This window comes from Molothrus ater, chromosome 2 (genome assembly GCF_012460135.2).
Source record: "Molothrus ater isolate BHLD 08-10-18 breed brown headed cowbird chromosome 2, BPBGC_Mater_1.1, whole genome shotgun sequence".
Taxonomy (NCBI): domain Eukaryota; kingdom Metazoa; phylum Chordata; class Aves; order Passeriformes; family Icteridae; genus Molothrus; species Molothrus ater.
The window spans coordinates 55,793,037-55,813,774 of NC_050479.2; positions in this window are offsets into that span (position 1 = coordinate 55,793,037).

Consider the following 20,738-nt stretch of genomic DNA (forward strand, 5'->3'; position numbering starts at 1 on the left):
AATTGTTACAAATCACCCAAGAAATATTATGACATCTTTTTAGGCTTCTTTGCTTGTTTATTTTCTTACATGCTTTCATTTTTCTTTTTTGGTTGTTTTTTTTTCAGTTGGAGAGAGCAAGGCTGTAAGCAGGAATAAAAAGAGAAATAATATTTTCTTTTCCTAGTAGTTTAAGAGCTGTCACAAAGCACTTGCCCGTAAACTACCCCCCAGCAAATGGAGATGATATGAAAACACTAAAGGAGACAATATGTTTCTTGTTATAGAAATTTCTTCAGGGAAAAGAAAAATATAAATTATTCAGAAAGTTCTGAAGGTTTGGAACAAGTTGTTTATGAAACACACATGACCATGAGACAACAAATGTGAATGCAGCAATTCTCAAACACTATTTGTGCTACAATAAGTGAAAGGTTTACGTTGAATGATGGTTGACTGAACAGATAAGTGGTTGAGGCCATTTGTCAAGGTAAAAAGTGTGTAAAGCCACATTTTCTTCATAGTTAAGGAGAAATCACTTTAGTCGAAAGAGGAAGTATTTTGCTATACATTATTTAAAGTATATTTAAAGTATTTTATTTGTGACTTTAAAGATGTAATATCAAATATACTACATCTGCTATAAGAATGAAGTGAAAATTTTCTCTGAGACTACCTAAAAAATAAAATAGTTTTCTAAATTTAATAGTTATGCATAAAAATTTTAAAAACTGTGTTTTATCCAAGCAAAAAATTAGGATCTTTTATGTAAGTCTCCTGAATATTGTACTTATTGTCAAAGATGCTAAATCTATGATGCATTCATTAATAGGTATTAAATCTTCCTTCACATTTCATCCAAAATTATTATCTATTTAATCACAATATATATTAAAATCTTCTGGGTACATGAGAAGCAAGCACAGGTTCTTGAATTGTCTGCACGAAGGCTGCCTAGATTCTGAAAATAATTTTGACTCATAATTATTTTAAGAATAGTCTAATTTTTATTAATTTAATATGATAGCTTGAGTTCTCATTTTTCTGTAGAAGAAAATTGTGTAAAGAGTGGGGTCCTTTTTCTTGGATGCAGACTATGAACTTAATGAATTCTATGTGCCATATACTATATGCTATTTCTACACACTAAAGTAAAATGAATGGGCAGCATGCAACTTTTTAATGGAAAACCAGTGGTACAGGTGTAATAAATGTTTGTTGAACAATAGCAATCAATAGTATAAAGCAACTGTTTATTAAAAAAGTTAACGTTCGCAACAGACAATACTAACTTTAGGGAACCAAAAAACAATAACTTGTCACTTCCAGAGAGGATTGTAATATGATAAATTGTCAAGAAAAAAAGCAGCTTGATCATGACTGTTGTCTGCCAAGGACATAGTTTATCAATGTCACTACTATAATCACAAAGTGACTAAAGAAATTATATTCACACTTGTTCTAAAAAGCTTGGATGTGATGGCAAATAATGGAAGCTTCTCTTGTGGGTTGTCTAACAAATTATCCAGAAAGTATTCTAAAAGATGATTTTAAATCAAAGGTGCCATATTAGAATCATGCTGCCATTCTTCCTTCTTTACCTTTTTGTCTTTCATAACATTGTTCTAAGAAAGCTTTTGGGTTGTGTTTAGAAGATAGATCTAAGTATGTATGTGTTCTACCCCTTAGTTTTTAACCCAGTTTTTCTTTTTTGTGATATATGTCTCTAAGGAAACCCTCGGTAACTAAGATAAAATGGGCTAAATTAACATTTTAAAAGTATCAAAAAAAAAATCAGAAAAAAAAGGAGTTCTGAAAAGACAGGACATTTGGACTATATATATAGTGTACTCTGTCCAGTGCTCAGATAAAAAGAATGTGGAATTTTCTTTCAACATTTCTGTCATAGATTTAGATTCTGAGCATTGTCCTCTGTGATTCTGAGTAAGTTAAGAAATGACAAATAATATTCACGCTCTTTTGAATGAAATAGTTTAAACATTTTCTTTCAGCTATTGTTACATAGCTGCAGACTGAGTCACAAGTATGATATACTTACTTTAACATTCCAGTCCTATCTTTATCTCACAACAGTGCCTGAGGGCATATTGCATTAGCAGTTAAATAGCTTAAATGAAGGTTTTGATTCAAGATTCTCTAAAAATATAAGCTATTTACAATATGTATTTAAACCACATTAACATAATAAATTCCATATCACTTACATCCTAAAATGTAGAATAAATAGTTCGTCAGACTAACTTCTCTCTCTATGCATGCAAAATTCTAATTGTTCAAAGGGATAGAAAGAATAGTCTATATTTGAAGAGAAAGCACAATCCCAAAAATATTCTGTAGCATTCAATATAAGCAGTAAGACAGCTAGTACATCTCTAAGACCATAAATCACTTTTATAAACTTTTCTTACTTTAGATTCTGTCATATTTATTCATCAGTATTTGAGTTCTTGGGTATTCTAAGACATTTCAAATGACAGTAAATACCTATGCTCAGGCCAAATCTTGTTTTGAGGTGCTGAGCTGACATGCTTTTTCACTTCCATTAGCTGTCTTGACCAACTACTCCAGGGACTAGAGTAGATACTCAAATACCTAGCTCCCACAGAAACACACGGATTTAGGCCTGAAGATAGATGGAGAACTGGCAAGATAATTAACAGTGCCTAAACTTGTGCTGAACATCCAACTTTAAGAAAATCTAAAATTTTACCCAGGGGATTAGGAGTGTATTTCAGTTGCCCACACATTGTTGCCTTGTGGGTTTTGAGATGACAAAGAATATTTCAACTCATCCCCATCTTCATCCCAGAAAGTATGTCTTTTGTCATATCTCCTATGTAGTGGATATCTTTGCTATCCCTAAGCATCTTTTGTAATTCCAGACATCTAGGTATTGACTCAAACACTCCAAGCACTAATATGATTATAAGGTGTGTCATGTATTGTTTAAACAGAGTACATGTTTTATGATCTAAACAAGATCTCGTCTGCGTTTGGAGTATTTTTTAGGTTTTCTGTATGAAAAATAGTTCTCCAGTCATCAGCTAATATGGAAAAATATGAGACAACAGATATGAGAAAAGAGAATAAATGAGAGAAAGAAAAATACTGCTTACTCAAATGATCATTTTGTTTCCCTCATTAATACCATCATGAAATGGTATTAATTGTTTTGTATCCACAGTGATTTTGACAACTTAGTGTTTTGAGTAAATTTTATAGAAATTATTTGCCTATCAAAAATGACTGTTGCATTGCCTAGAGGGCAAAACTGACACTAAATAAAGCATGCTTTTTTTTTTTCCCCTCAATAAAATATCTGCCAGGAGGGCTGTAATGCTTGGTATTTTGATGCTTGGGTCAGCATAAGAGCAATAAGTACCATAACACTTTTTACTTTAGAAATGTCTCTACTAAAACAGCTATTACTATGGGAAACATGCCAGTGGCAAAAAATTTGATGTAGCTGCCTGCAGGAGGGCATCTAGGAGCTGAGATTCCTTAGTGTCCTTCTAATCTTTTTTCTTCCTATTTGGAAGGACATGCTTCTCCAATTGGTCCTTTGTCACATCACTGTTTGAATGTCTTGGCCTGTAATGTCACTGTTGGTCAGGTAAGAAAATGACTTAATTGTTTGAACGTGTTCCTAAAAGGTTAATAAAAAATCAGTTCTCAGTAGATATTTCTCTTTGTTATTTGTCATGAACTTCACTTATCAGAATTGTTGGGATATTTATTAATAGTGTGGCAGCTTGAATGTCATCTTGAAAGAAATTTGTACTTTAGCATGCATGATGTAAACTACAATAACTTTCTGAGTATGAATACCATAATTCAATACAATCTGTAATCTAGTTTTTTGGTTTGTAGTAGCTGCAGACTGCTCTAGCAATAACTGAAAAATCTCTAGAAAAAAAATTTAGAAAAAATATTCGCAAGTCAAATCAGGGCAGAAGCAGTATGGCACTGATTTTCAGTAAGTGCTCAAAGATCACAGCTTTCAGTCTGGCAGACTTATTAAGGTGGTTGCAACACACTTTAATTATGTGATTGATACGATCTTCAAAAGAAGTATCAGAATTTGGAATGACTCCAGGGTCATAACCATTATACAAGAGATAAAGAGAACAAAATAAACCTCTGCAGATTACACCTGAGGCCTTTTTCATTAGTAAGCTAATCAATACCAGCTTGCAGAATCAGCACAGGAACAAAAACACAAAAAAATCTTCACTTGCCCTAGAGAGAGGAGGATCCTGTAAAAGTCAGGACTTGGGAAATAAAATGATAACATTGTAACTGGAAAAAAACCCCAAACTCTCACATCAAAGTATTCTTTTCTAAAATCTGATTTCATTTTGTTCTGTCCATTACTACTCGTATTGCTTTCCAATTCTACCTTGCCCCAGCACTAAAGAGGAAATTTCCCCTCTGGAAGGTTTTTATCTTTTATGAACAACATCAGAACTCCTTTTGGTATTTTTCCTCTGAGGGTAAGAAGTATATAAACCAAAGATCATTTTGTTTTCCACTCTGACTGTATTACTGCACTTGAGGGGAAATTTGTCTTTATAAAAGGGTTTATGACATTTCAGTGCAATGCAGTATGGTAACACTTGATAACTTTCATTTGGTTTTATTGCTTTTCCTTTTGCATCAGATTTATGTGTTCTTCATGGAGTTATGAAAAGACAGGAAAAAAATTTAGCCTTGAATTTTCTTTTCCAAAATAGAACTGAAAAATGTGAAATTTAAAAAAAAATCTTATGATTTTTTTTTTAAATTTGTATTTCTTCTTAGTTCAGGACCTTTTAATTCCATTCTTTTCTGAGACCTGTAGTTGTAGTAAGAGCTTTCTAAATTGAAAGCTAATGTGTATGCTAAGAGTAAAGAAATTATTGCAAGCATAAAAGACATTATTCAAAGATAATAGTGAACTACAGTTCTGTTTTAGAAGATTAAACAAGTTTTATAACATTCTGTTCACAAAGGTTGTGTAGATGGAAAATCATTTGACAGGAAGACCTTTAAAATAAAATTAAAAAAAGTTTACTTTTTTATCATAAACTACTAAACTGTTATTGTTTTATTTCTATTGCTCTATTTTTATTGGAATATCTGTCATTATTATGTCAGTAAAGTGCAAGCAGCTTTTAGTACTTAAAACTTTCCTTAATTATGTCTTTGAAAACAGTATTTTTATTGCTGGAATATAATGCACATATTTGCACTCAAGAGGCCTACTGCAATACTTATAAAAGTCATCAAAATGCAGATTAAGATTCTTAGAATGATTCCCTAAAATCTTAGGGACTTTTTGGATACAAATGACTACTGTTTTAGATTAAAATAATATTTTAACATATCTGAATGAGTGACGTGAGTGACTGTGTCAAACATTACTTTTACTTAATTGCAGTGAATATATGTCTCACTCTTCTCCACTGAACTTAGAAACATTTTTTGTTGTTGCATCCTAGTTTTACATGCTCTTTAAAAATATATCTTTATGAGAAAAGACAGGTCTTTCCCCATCTTTCAGCTTTATCGTCCTATACCCCTGATGTAATTTCTTCCCTGGCAGAAGTGATAAAAACATTCAAAAGATATTTCTCAGAGGCTTTCATTATGATAACCACAACCATCTGTATGAGTAGAAAATCCCGGAGTGCATAATATCAAGTAATGTCTCAAGGTGCAATTCACCAATCTGGAAACACCATAGATTGAGTTACACTCATAACTGAGCTTCAAGACCTGCAGGCAGTTTTGACTGCTATCTCTAGACAGTAATTGAGGTACAACAGTGATGGTGCTCATGATAGAGTGGAAAGTGAAGTTTTGGGTTTTCTCTTTAGCTTATGATTATTGCTTCATTTAAATAATTTATTTTACATAAAGTATACTCTTTCCTTGCAAAACAAAATGAAATAAACCAGAAAAAAGCAGGGTAGAATACTACACAGGTCTAGAAATTATGTTAGCAAACAGAAGTAGTATTCCGTGACCAAGGTGTCCACTCTCAATTCTGAAATTAAGAATTACTGATGTAAATGTTACAAGAGTTTCTGGGGAAAGTTCCTTTGAGGTCTTCTACATTTTTTTTTTCTGTACAGTATTTTTGACCGTTTGTTTTCTGCAGGCATCATCTTGGCAGTCTAACATTTACACAGGGACAACAGATTGTCATGCAGTATAGATTGTGTCATTGCTAAACACTAATTTCCCACAGCTTAAAGAGAACAAAGCTGGGCTTAGTGACATGATTTGTTCCATTTTTTATTCTTTAGCTAGAGCACAGCTAATATTGATCTTCTATTTTTTAAAATATCTTTTTAAATAGAATTTCCTGTTTCACAGCTTTAGAGCATGGGGACATTATTTAAGAGAAACTCTGTAGGCCTAGGCTTTCATAGTCATTCTGATAGCCTTGAAAAAATAGGTTTCAAAACCATGTAGAAAGTACTGGTTAAAAATTCTGTCCTGTAGTGAGATTTTTAACGGAAGAGTTTTATTAGTATGAAGAAACATGCTTATCAGAGGAAGATAGCCAAAAAAAGTTAGGTGATGCCTCGAGTAACTCCAAAGATAGTTGAGAAATATTTTTCCCTCTCAGTGCAGTTTGTTATAACTGAGGCAATTATTCAGTGAATAAATAAGACATTCAGAAATGGAAATTCTAATGATTTAAAAGAAAGCAATTTTAGGAGAATATTCAGTGCTATTTTTAACAGAAGTATTTTTAAGTCCAAGTTCCGCTTGCTTATGTCTCCTCTTGATTTAATATGAATGCAGTGTTGGCCCTTAAGATGATTTCAATGCAAATACAAAACAGGCAGGATTTTCATTTCATGGACTCTTCCCATTAGAATTTTTTTTCTGTAGTTCTCATCTTAAAAAACAAAAAACCAAAAAAACCACAAAAACAAAACCAAAAACACTCACATGGTGACTACCATCTGTTACTCAGAGTACTCTCAGTCATCAACTGTGCATGGAGCTAATGGCAAACTATTAGGACAGTCTTTGAGAAGTGTAATTAAAAGGATGTACATATGATGTTTTAGCAGTGGAGATGCCATCCCAGGAAATGCTGTTTTGGCATAATTTGGAGGAAAATGATAATACACAGAAATAAATATATTAATTACTCTAACTTATTTTTTTACCTTTTTTTAATTAACAGCACTTTCAGCAACATGATGAAAGACTCCTTACTTTTACATTCTGCTTCTTTCTCTAATATTGACAGTTCAAAATATTGGAAGTTTTAACGATGTGAGCTAGAATAAAGGATGCTTTTGATGCCATGAGAGGCTACCAAGAACGGAGGCTAGACAGTGTTAAAGGAATAAAGTAGGTATTTATTAGAAGGCCTTCAAATGGTACACCTTGGGTAGTACAAGAGCCTGGCTGAGGCTACACCCAAGATGGATGATGGATCACACATTTTCACACTTTTATAAGTTTTGGTCCATTTACATATTGGGATTGATTGTCTATTTACAGCTTCAGGCTATGAAGTCCCAGCATCCCAGATTGCTGTCCTCAATTCAATGTTGTTTACACTTTGGGGCCTGAAGATGCAAGAGTGTCTTTGGTTCTCAGGCTGGAAAAGGATTGTTTTGTCTAACTGAACTGTGAAGAGAACTTGCTAACATTTTATATGAAGTTCAAAGTTATATACTAATGCAGTACAGAATCTGGAAAATATGAAAGCTAAAACTTAAGGCATCACTTTAAATTCAGAAAATATCTTTGATCTTATCTTTGAAAATAGTCATGAAGATTGTCATGACTAAAGATTCAGTTTGAGAGTATTATTCTGCTCCTGCAAATATGCCTGCGACCCTTTATGGACAATAAATACATTTTTTTAAAAATCAGGTTATTTAAAATAATTTATGGCAAATATTAACTTTATTAGAAGTTTTTTGTCATTGTTTGTTTGTTTTGTTTTGTATTGTTTGATTTTTTTCAAAATTTATTTGAAAAATTCCTAATTAAAACACTTATAGAGTGGGTGTATATACATGAAACTTTAAAAATCTAATTAAGAGAAAAGGGTATAAGAGAAACAGCTAAAATATAATCAACTGAAATAAAATTGCAATTTTAAAATATTCAAGTAACTTTGCATGAAATAATCAGTCCGTTATTTAGATTAGACAGGAAGAAAGGACAGGGTTTTACATTCACAACATTGACAAAAATACATCAAAATATTTTCCCTGAAAAGGATTAGCTATGATTTTTTTTTTTCAGAAAAAGCAAACATTTAGAATCAAATATGTTTTTAGTTTTGATAATGATATATTAGGTATATTACCAAGGTATATTTACCTTGATAATGCCTTTGTTATTTCTAACAGTGTTCTTTGTATAAAGCACTGCATGGTCCAATCCTACTGCTACTAACATAAACAGAAGGTAACCCATTGACTACAAGCAAGTTAGGATTTAGGTGATTATGCTAGTTAGAGACATGTTGATATCAACGAACACATGCTAAATAATGAAAGTTTAAAAAAAAGCAATGTGTTATGCTGCATATTATCTTTGGAAAGTTTAAACCATATGCTAAGCTGTGGAAAATGTTCTTTGAGCAGTAACATCTAGCTACTTTGCATATTCCAGGGGGAGCAGCACTGGCAGACTCCAAATTGCCTCTAGCCCTGTCATATGTTAAACAAGCTTATAGGCTGGTTTATGCTTTTAGGTGCTATCGGCATGATCCTGATCCTATTTGTACTGGCTTTTTTCTTGATGCAGTTCCACTATCTGCAATGGAATTACTATTAATTTTGTACTGTGTATAATAAAGGATATTCAGCCCTTATATTCAATCTAACTTTTTCTTTTTCCTGGACATGCATGCATTTTGCCATGTATTTGAAATCCAACTTCACAATTTATTTGAAAGTTTTACATACCTTAGGCTAACCCTGTAATGTTTTCCCCCATTCATAGAAGTTAATGCATCATATTATTTTCTTGTTCATATCCACTTTTCATTTATTTTGGAAAAGTATTAGGAAAAAAATGCAAACTTCTTGTTTTAAGAGAAGTTGTCGGTTTTTTATAGCAGACAATTGCACACTGCTTCATTTTCTGAGATGATGGGTTTTGTCTATTCATCACTGTCAGTACATGCAATTCTTTTTGTTCTTCTTGTAATTTGTAATACCATTGCCATATAGCTAGATCCATGCTTACTTTATGCTGAGATACTGTGTGCATATTTAAAGATAGCACCCTGATGAAGAACTCAGTAATTTCAGTACTATGAATTTGAATTTTTCTTCATTACCACACTAACAGTTTGATTAAGAACAAGTACATACATTTATGCTCATATCCACAATAAAGCCACACTCATATCAAGTTCAGAGCTAGTGAATTGTTAAGCAAAGCCATTTCAATCCAAGTTGACCATACATCACGCTTAGCCAGTAGGCATTTCCATGCAGCTCAAATTAATAGCATTTTACATACAATGGCAAGGTCTTTGTGCTAATTGCCAACCAATCTGATGTGTCATCATGGTTTTAGTTTGATATTTATATCAGTAGTCTGCTGTTAAGTAGATACTTCCCACTAAAGGTACTTGGTAATAGAGGATATTTTTTGTCTAACTCTCACTGTAACTTTTCTATTTTTGTGATTTTCAATTTATAGGATGATTGTTGCTCTCTGTATAATGGATTATGCATAATAACTAGGATGTGTAGGCCACCTGCTTGCATTAAAAAATCCTTTTCATTCACTTCAGGGTTACAAAAGGAAAAATATTATCTTTTGCCTTTCATATCTCCAACTACAACAGCAGCTTATTTTTAAAAGTCACAAAACATCAATGTATGTCTTTATCATTGTTTACCATTTTCTGGGGGTTTTTTAGCCATTACTATTGTGCCAGTGAACTATACCTTCAGTACCTTTCCTTTTAGCAATTACATGGTAAACTATTTCCATGTATCAGGTTATGGTCTGCTTTGACTGATTGTGCCAAAGGTATTATATCCATGTCAACACTTCCTGTGAAAAATTGAGAGGGGCCCATCAGATCAACATTATTCTGTTTTATTTCAGTGTAAAATCTCTTAGCAATCAAATGGATGTTTTCAAGTCCTCCTGACCTTCATGATGCCCACACAGCCCATAAACCTCCATACACATTTTTAAGACAGCAACAACAGAAACATTATTCATCTTACTGGACTAATTTCATGTACTGGGAAAATTCTGATCTCATTCTTGCACAGGTGAGAATCTGAAGTGTCAGAGACATTTAATAAAGTTTTCTTTTTTTTCTTTTTATGATGCGGTATGTTCTCCGATCTGTTTCTCCATAAAACCATGTTTACCACTTAGTGTTTGCATTCCTCACTGATACTAATTTCTCCACTAATCAGCTTCTTATTTCTCAATACTCTAATACTGAAGTTTTATAGAAATTAACACCCTTTCATCCTTTGATTCATACATAGCAATCAATGTGGGTTTATAATACACATTATTACATGTAAATTGACCAGCTGATTTGTTATTTACTCTTGGAGAGTTGTTAGGCATGCAAGATTTTTTTTCTGTGAAACAAATTCTGATACTAAACTAGTCATGTTTTTGTCTTAACTTCAACCTTAACCAGAGTAATTTCTTCTGTTGCTTGTATACTCTCCATCCAGGAGAATTAAATTAAGTTCAGGTAGTATATCTGGGTGCAGAAGCCCAAATTCCAATTTAAGCTGCCAAATCACCATAATAATCAAAGCCACTTAAAACAGCAATCTGCAAGCCAGCATGGTGACTCTGATGACTCTGAAGATTATTACTCCAGTCTGTTAGGCAATCTGTTCATGAAGACTTTGGTTTAAGCCCTGGTATCACTCATTTGTCTGCACTTTGCTCTTGATTCTGAGCCATGAGTTCCTGACTGTTACTCCAGAGGGGAATGTAGAAGATTTGAAAAGAAAGTTTTATAAGTGTTTTAACTGAACAAAAAAAAAAATTTAAGGACATTTCCCATAAAATAATAATGAAAAAAAGCCTCATAATTTAATAGATGATAAAAATTTTTAACTTTAAAAAAAACATTGCTCTTCTTTAATTTTTTTTCCCCCAGTGGGTTGTAAAGCTTGTTTAAGTTACACTTGGGTTACTTACATCAGTCGCAGGAGCTTTTAATTCAAATACAGTTAGTCCAAATTTGCTGAGAGAAAAAAAATCTATAGAATGAAAGGCAAATATTTTTTATTCAAATCTGTAGGTCACAATGCCCCTTCCATATTTTTACCAAATATGATTAATTTCTCTATCAAAAGAGATGCCTTAGACACACTGTTTTTTGCAGTACTCCACACAACAGAAGCTGTTTAGCAAGCTATAAGGATTTGCTGAGAAAGTTATTGACTCTGTACGTGGTCCATGTATGTTTACCAGTTTGTCTACAACATATGTATACATGTAAACATAAATGTATACATTTGTACATGTGTAAATACATATATATACATACAAATATATACTTATGCATTTGCACACAGAACAAAATGAACAGCCTTACCCCAGAAGAGCTTTTTAGACCGTATGCCATGGATGCTGAAATCTGGCACAGCCTCTGAACACCTAGATTTAGAGTTTGGACAGCAAGTTAAAGTTTCCTCTCACTCCCTTCCAACATTTAGCACTCTTCACCAACAGAACTAGAAGAAATTTCATCCTTGTGCTTGTCTGCCTTTTTCTGTTTCCTTTGTCGCTTAAATACCCTGCATCAGGCAAAGCACAGAAAAATAAGTCCAGTGTAGCTTGTAGAAAGCAGGTATTTTTGCAGTAAACACAGTCAAGCACTGTCAAGAGTTAAGTAGAATGGTATGATCTCCACTTAGTTTTGGAAAACTGTTTCTGTTACCTTAACTATGTATTTGAATGGAAATTGATACCATATTTCAGTCACTTCCATTATTACAACATTGAGGGTTTTTTTTCTTTACTCAGAAATAGTTTTCTTATCACTTAGTCAAAAAGTTAAAAAATAATTATTGTGAGTGTCAAGTATTACCACAAATTCTTGTCTAAGAGGAGGGTACTCATAGAAGGAAAATCAGGGTGGCCCTAGGGTGAATTCCAGGTCTCTTTGATGCCCTGAAGTTGCAGCTCAAAAACTTAATAGCACACTCTTGGTCAAAGCAGGGATATGGCATCCCATCATATAGGCTTTCTCTCTCAAATAAACACAGACTTTCTGCTTCATCTCTCATTAGCTATTCCTTCACTACAATACCACAAAGCTAACTTTTAATTTGGTAACACCTTATTTTTTACTTTATGAATACTTTGTGACCTGACACAGGTTCAGTGGTGATGTTGACACCAGAAAATTCCACTGTATTTTACTGGAAGTGAGGCCAGCTGGTACAGAATAACCCCTGCCAGTATCTTTGTTCACTTATTTTCCAAAACAGGATGGAAAATCACAAACTACCTTTTCAAGTTCTCTATGGCCTCTGTTAACTCCCAAGCCTTGCTCAAGAATTGCCTGGAAAACTGAATTTTGACTTGGACAATAAACATATCAAAGGACCACTGTTGCAGTTAAGTAGTGGGGCATACTTTTATTCTGTACCCGGAAGCCTTCTCTGGCACTATTAAATTGAATAGTATTTTTCATTATTTTTTCAAGAAACTTTTAAAAATAAATATACATAAATCAGTTAGTTACACTATTTGGCTCAAAAATTACTGAAGTTTTCTTTGTTTCATTAGGAGCCATTCTGAGATTGTGGTCTTTCCATTAATTTAAACTCTTAAGAGATTGCAAACTATCCTCAAGGTTTCAGCCTCTATTTCCTGTGAGCTTTGACAACAAGCTGACAGTCTCCAGATGTAGTACTGTTTCTCTTGAGTGATGAAGATGTTAGAGCATTCCTTACACTTTTCTCAGGGTACAACCACAAGTAGCTTACTCCCATTACATGAAGTAGTTCTGAGAATGCTCCTTTATTTTTCTTCCCCATCTACAAAATGAAAGTCAGTACCACATAAGGGTTGTGATGCTCTTGGTTTCAGATCCAGTTTCAAGCATGGACATTTGCATGTGGCTTTAGGAATACAGTAAATTTGAGCCTTGCTAATCACCTGTAAGCTGATGGCATAGCTATTTGGTCACTAGATACTGTTAAGAATGCAGAAGAAAACAGGATTTTGAGATGCTAAATATATGGAGAAACAAAACCAAGACTTAATCCAAAACAACAGTTCCTGTCTCTTCAAAAAGTGTATTTCATGAGCTCTGAAAACAGTTCACTTGGAATTTGGACTAAACAACTGAAAGCTAAAGAAGTCCAGGTTCAAGAACAGCTCTGAAAAACTCAAGATATTAGGAAGCAGATGTAAGCTAAAAATAAAACCAGTTAGAGCCAAGGCAGATCCATGTTGGTGGCACTGCAAAAAACAGGCAGTTGTTGCATTTGCCCTACAGCAGTGTCCTGGTAATGACACTGGATACCTGCCAGTTGCTAATTATCCTTACATTAGGAGCCTTAAATTGCTGTTTTCTTCCACCTTATGTCTTAGCTTTAGCTCAAAGGCTCAAGTGGACCACCTTATCGGAATGACATAAATCTGCTAATATAGTGTACATCGACATCTCAATGGCCTAAAGGGCTCCCGGGGCATTAGGATGAGCTTTTTCTTATTAAGGCATGAGGAGTCCATTTCATTATGACTTGGTACACTTCAATGCATAGAAATTGGTGTTCTGGCATGGTTTGTATTTTTATGTTTCTATTGCATTCCTAAGCAAAGGAAATATGAAGATTGCTAATGTAAATGAAACACAGAGGAAGAGAAGAAAGATAATTTGCATGTGTGTAGGCTTATGCATGTCTGTGCCAAGAGATGAAGGGATGTAGTAGCTAAATACTACATGTACACAGTCATTACATATTCCTTAAGTTTCACATGTATTTATTAGTTTCTGTTATTAAAATCAAATAGGTCTCTGTGTTCAGACAATAATATATAAATATCTTATATGTACATAAGAAATATTCTCAGCCCTGAAGAGTTTATAAATTGAACAGTCATATAACGAGAAATATATGTTATTCTAAAAATATGTGATCCTCACTATTAAAATATGAATTCGAGTTGTGTAAATATTTTTCAAGTGAAAATTTGAGAAAACATGATCACTTTGCTCAATGCAATCAACTATATGCTTATAAAAAACCACTGATATCACACAATCTCTTTCAGAATTAAGTTAATAGTTTAGAGGATCGGTCGTTTTGCTGGTTTCACTAACTGTATTGATATTAGAAATATTGCTTCACATTGATAGTTTATAAGCTATACATCTAAGGTGGATTTCAATCATGTGAATTTCTCAGAATTTCAGCTGATAAAGAAAGAACCCTTAAGCCTGATTTAACATTGTGGTCCTAGTATTTGGAATAAGATTTTTCTCTATATTTATTTAAATTATTAAGCACATATACACAGGAATTGCTCTTGTGAGTGTGATACATTAGGATTTTAGCTTTCATATTTTTCAGATCTTGCACTGCATTAGTGCATAACTCCAAATTCCATATAGAGTGGAGTTTATAGAGTGGAGTTATAACTCTCTTCACATTTTGGTCAGACAAAACAAGCTAGGCCTGAGATCTGAGGACACCCTACCGCCTCAGGTCCCCAAAAGTATAAACAAAAGTGAGTTGGGAGGGGAGCAAACTGGGGTTATATGACTTCATAACCTGAAGCTGTAACTGGAGGATTAACCCCTGATATGTAAATGAACCAAACTTACGTCTGTCTGAAAAACTCATGCCAATCATCCATCTTGGGTGTAGCCCCCCTTGGAGGCTTTTGACTGCACAAGGTGTATCTATTGAAGGCCTTTAATAAATTCCTACTTTTATTCTCTTAATCTTGTCTAGCCTCTGTTCTAGGTAGCCACTGCAAGGCATCAAGTGAATATTATCAATGTTTCCTTTGCTTCCATAAGATAGTGGATGTTAGGTACAAGTGTGAATGCACTTCTCATTGCAAAAAACATTTTGTTCAATATTTTGTTTTGTAAACACATTGCTTTGAGAGGTACAGGTGTAACAGGGTAAGATTTTCTAGCAGGTAATACTTAGATGACTGGTACAAGTAGGTGTGCAGACAGGCTGAAGAACTTATATAAGAAATATTTTAGAGCTATTTTTGGGTTAGCACAGCATGCTTTTGAAGATGTTTTCTTCCAAAAAATATAAAAGCATCACACACTTGAAATACTTTTGTGAGAGAGTATCTGCTGTGATAAGTGGACTGAGGGCTTTTAGTGCAGAAAATCCTAAAATAATGCTGTTTGTTGAAAATGTCTATAATTCAATACAAACTGGATGGAATTTTTGAGCTGTAAACTTCTTCTTTAGATGAATTATTTGCTGTATGTTAAACTTATTGTCTGATAGCTGAACTCAAAATAGTTTCTTATTTATCAAAAACCTGTCATTGTGGAAAAATAGAAAAAAACAAAAAACAAATGAAAAGGGATAATAGCGTCATAGTGTAGCATCCACTTTTTTTTTCTTGAACACTCTAGTTCCTCTTGGTAATAATAATAATAAAATAGCCCCAGAAAACAACTTCTCCATGTTCAACTTCCATTGTGAAAGAGGAGCACACACGGTAGGAGCTTGCTTTCATGTGAGAACAGAAAGCCAACATATTACTGACAGTTCCCAGAATACAATAATTTTTTCCCCATTAAGATGATACTTGCAACTCACAGAAATGGAAACAGGAATCTTTACATTCATGTATCTTGAACAATTCCAGATATTTCTTGTTTACTTTAGTTACTTTCCTAAATAGACTGGCTATTATTATTACCAATCTATCACAAATAATCATGCAGAATCTTAATATCAGGTTGCAAAATGCATTTGCAGGACACTGTCCTTGCAATCCAAAAAGGGAAGCAACTTATATTTTGTCTCAGAATCATTTGATATACAAGAAATTATACAAGGAATTATACAGAGATAATGCCTATAGAGTTGGCCTTAAGTTAGGCCTTAGTTCCTCATATCCAGACATTTGAGCTAAATCTCTTCCTTCAGAAGAGGACAAAGGGAGAAGATTATGTCTGGTATTGCTTCCTTTTGAGCACTAATAATAACTCTACTAATCTCTTTTTAATTGTAGCAAGAACAAAGTCAAAGGAGTGAGACATGTCTTTGTATCCTTCTCTTTTTCTTTCTGGTTCTTTGAGTTGAGACCATTGTCATAATTCACATTCCTAAATTTTAAAGAAGGATAATGCATTGTGTATGGTATACACAATTTTTCTGAATTGTTTCTTAATACTCAGTCTCAACATTACTTTATGTTTGCTTACATACTAAAGTCCGCAAAACAAAAACAGCAAAAAAAAGCCTTTTCTCATGAGAATAATTTACAAGAAAGATAATAGTAAACATTGAGTGCACTCTTGAACCATATGAGGCACTGACTTTAGATGTCAAATTGTAAATGCTATATGTAGAACTGACTGGTGTGTTACGGCTCCACTGACTACATTGTGAACCATCATGGAGACATGATGTTCAGATATCCTGATGAAGATTTTCACTGCAAATGTAGTCTCTTTCTAATGTGTCTTACTTGGCCTTAACAACTTTCTTAAAGAAAAAAACCTTTCTATCATTCAAACAAAGAAACGGGCAAAAAACCCCTAGTAATGTTCAAAGCTAAACATGAATTACTAGTGACACCCAGTGGTCAGTCAAAATTGCTGTTAATTGCTCTAATATTCCCCATGGAAGGGGCTGAGATTTGCTAGTTAGAGGATGAAGTTCTCAACATATTTAGTCATCATTATCTCAAAGCCAGTCTGTTGCTAATTTTGACAACATGGCATTAATTAGAGCCTAAGGTCATTGAATGCTGTGTTCAGTGCTTGTTTCTTGATATTGTTTACTTTTGCTGACATTCCAGATAGTAATCATATCAATAGACTATAACAGCCAATATTAGAGATTACAAAACAGATTCCAAAATGAATAAAGAGCATTTATACACCAGAGCATAAGTCAAATGCCTTACAGTGAAAGGAGTTGGGGAAAAATTGAATTTTTCTAATCTTTTCTATAACACTCATTTCAGTAGGCTCCTGTCCAAAGCAAGAGATTTCCAACATGTAAAAAATCAAAGTTTAATCTTGAATTAGATAAAATTCGACAACTTATTGATAATTTCAGTGCAATAAAATTCTAAGGAAATCTCTACAAACAGTGCTTCTGAACTGATTTATATTCTGAGATGTGTACTAAGATGTGCACTGATTTCGCTCTGCAGCAGCAGATCCAGGGTCCTGCTGCAGCTAGTTAATGCTTCCAGACACTGCTGTCACAGCTCCAACTGCAGCAAGTGGCTCTTCCCTGGCATGACTTACTATACAAACTGAGACTTTGGAATATTAAATGCTAACTTTGGCAAAAGCTGTAGCATGAATCTATTTTTATGTGAAGATGCCAGAGGTACTGAGTTTTTGGGCAGCCCAACCAGAGTCCAGAGCAGATATGAGACTTATTCCCTAAAGACTATAAAACTCATCAAAACCAGCATCTTTTGGAAAAAAACATGTGTGACTCAGCTAGTTATCCCTTTTGTGAACATGTGCACGTGAAATAGAACTATGTATTTTTTAAAAGGCTGATCTGCAATAGAACAATAAGGGCTCTACATACAAACTAATGTCAATGTGCAATTTGCCTTATCATGGTGTGTTCTATTTAGTTACATGACAAGGCTTTGGTGGGGGGGGCTGCAGGGATGACTTGTGTGAGAAGCTTCCAGAAGCCTCCCCTCTTTCTGACAGAGACAATTGCAGCCAGCTCTGATACAGACCTTCAGTTGGCCAAATCTGAGTCCATCAGTGATATTGGTAGGACATTTGTGAGGGCAAAAATCTATTTAAGGTTAAAAAAAAAAATCCGCACAGCAGCATTTGAGAAAGGAATGAGAATATGGAAGAGAAACAGCTCTGCAGACAACATGGTAAACAAGGAAGGGGAGAGAGGAGGAACTGGCATAGGCATTCTCTTGCACCCTGTGATGAAGATAATGGTGAGGCAAGCTGTTCCCCTGCAGCCCGTGGAGTACCCCACAGTGCTGCAATCTACAGAGAGCCCATGAGGCAGAAGGCTCCTGGTGGGAACTGTGGCCCATGAAGAGGAGCCCATGCAGGAGCAAGAATTTTAACAGGACCTGTTGACCCTGCAGGGAGCCCATACTGGAGCTGTCTGCTCCAGAAGGACTGCGGTCTGTGGGAATAACACACACTGGAGCAGTTAGTTAAGGAGTGTCCTGTGGGCTGGACCCCCCACTGGAACAGGGAAAAAGCGTGAAAAGGAATCAGAGGCAGAGGTAAAGCCTTACCAGCTGAACACACTCCCCATTCCCCATCTGCCTGCACCACTCAGGGGGAGAAGGTGGGCGATTCAGAGGCAAAGTTTAGTCTCGGAAGAGGGAGGCTGAGAGGAAAATGTATTTTGTTTCCTTTTATTTCTCACTTTTCTAGTCTGTGATTAATTAGTGACAAATTAAATCAATTTTCCCCACAACAACTCTGTTTTTCTTGTGATCATAACTGAGGAGTGCTCTTCCTATCTTGACCCAAGCTTTTCATTGCTATTTTCTCCCTGTCTTGATGAGGAGAGGGAATGAGAGAGCACCTTGGTGGATGCCTGGCAGCCAGTCAAGGTCAATCCATCCTAAGTATTCACACAAGTCTACCTCCTCAGCACTTCTATCAAAGGAGAGGGCCTGCTAATGCAGAATCCGTGCTCCAGTTGGGTTTAACACATAGCATTTAGCTTGCTTGAAAGACAGGTCAAGAACAAAGCAGCTTTCAGTCAAATATAGTAGCAGTCCTAAGAGCAATGAAAGTGATTTTTGAGAGGCTCCCATTGCAATTTGCAGTCATTATGCAGGTGAAGTGAATCTCACTCTCAGAAACTAATGGGTGTTTTATTCAGAAGCATTATCCTAAGTGTGTGTGTGGTAAAGACATGATTAAAGGAGATTTTGTATCCTGTTATTAGTATTATAACTAAGCATTATATTACCATACAAAAAGTAGTTCTCACAGCAACTATCCTCCTGTGCAATTTCACGGAACTGAAACTACAATTTTGCTGAAGATCTGTTGTTTATCATGCAGTAGTATGAAGCTGAGCCACTAGTGGATCAGGGTTTTCCATAAGGTCATTGATTTTTAAAGTGGAATCACAGAATGAACGTTCAAAAGACCACTAAAATGAAAAGGTACCTCTGTTACACAGAGTTTATGAGGTCTTCTTTCCAAAAAGATTGAACAGGTTGATGCTCATTTTTGGTCTTCTACAATGCTTAGTGAGAAATAAACATTTGTGCTTCATTTATTGGGAGATGTAGCTTCTGAATTTACACTTTTAATAAAAAAATCTTAGAGTCAGTAATTTTTCAAAGAGAATGTTCCTAACTCTTCTAATATCAGGTACCGTTGAAGGGTCCCATGTTGGATAGCCAAAAATATTTGAGACCTCTCACCATTTGGGAAACTCCTGATTTTTATTCTTGCAGTGGCTCCCAGAAGGCCCTCATGGGGTGCATGGTTTACCAAAAGAAGAGGAAAAATATTAGGAGAGGAGAATCACTTATAGAAAGCTGCAGACAGAAGTCAAGGAAAGGAGTTCAGAAACACTTTTCCAGTTGGTGCCAACAAAGGTCTGGGTGATAATTATGCCTTTGAGGAAATGGCACTGCCCTACTTACTCCCCTGCCAATGAAACCATGAAATTCAAAGGTAAGGGAATCACAGAGTATATTTATTGAAAGAGTAGTGAAAAGTCCTTTTCAGTGGGAGCTCTCCCAGGAGACACAAAAAGAGCTGCTACTCCTCCAGTCATACTACTATGATTGTTACTTTTTTGGGTAGCTTTAGCAATTCCTTGAAGCCACAATTACACCTCCTAAAGTGAATCTGCAAAGTAAAGTTTCCAGCACTATCTGGTTGTCTGTATGTGATTCCAACACCTCTTCCAACTTAATATCATGGCTGAACACAGGGATGATAACTGGTAAATAGCTTGTGATTTTCTTGATGATTATGGCTTTAGCAATTCTTCACACACAAGTCAGTTCTTGGCAAGAGCTAAAAACTTATTTCTCAAAGTAACATATAAATTAAAACCACTAACTGATAGAGAGAATGGATAGATTGCTAAAACTGGTAGGAAACAGATCTTGTGATTGTAATGCATTTTTCTCCAGCTGTTCTGATAACAATACTGACAGTTCTGCTTTCATTTAATTCACAGCATCTGTGCAATATTGTAGATTGAAATCAAATGATTAGATAGTTGACCAAGCCTTTAAAAACTGAAAAATTCTAATACAAGAGTTGTAATTAAGATAGTGGAAGAAAATGGAAGAATCATCTTTGATAATCAGTGTGTAGCAGTTTAAGCCAGCATCTGAAACCTTTAAAAGAGAGGCACACAATTCAATACAATTTGTTTGATAATCGTCAAATTATACTCTTGAAGAGCAGTAAAAGTTGCTGGGCTAGTTATTCACTAAATCCCACATGAGTGTAGCTCACAAGTCAGAAAGGTCAAAGTGTATTCTCTGTTCCCTATCAAATGTTTCTCTACTGTTTGAACTGGAAAAGTATAGATTTTTTTGTTTGATTTTTTTTT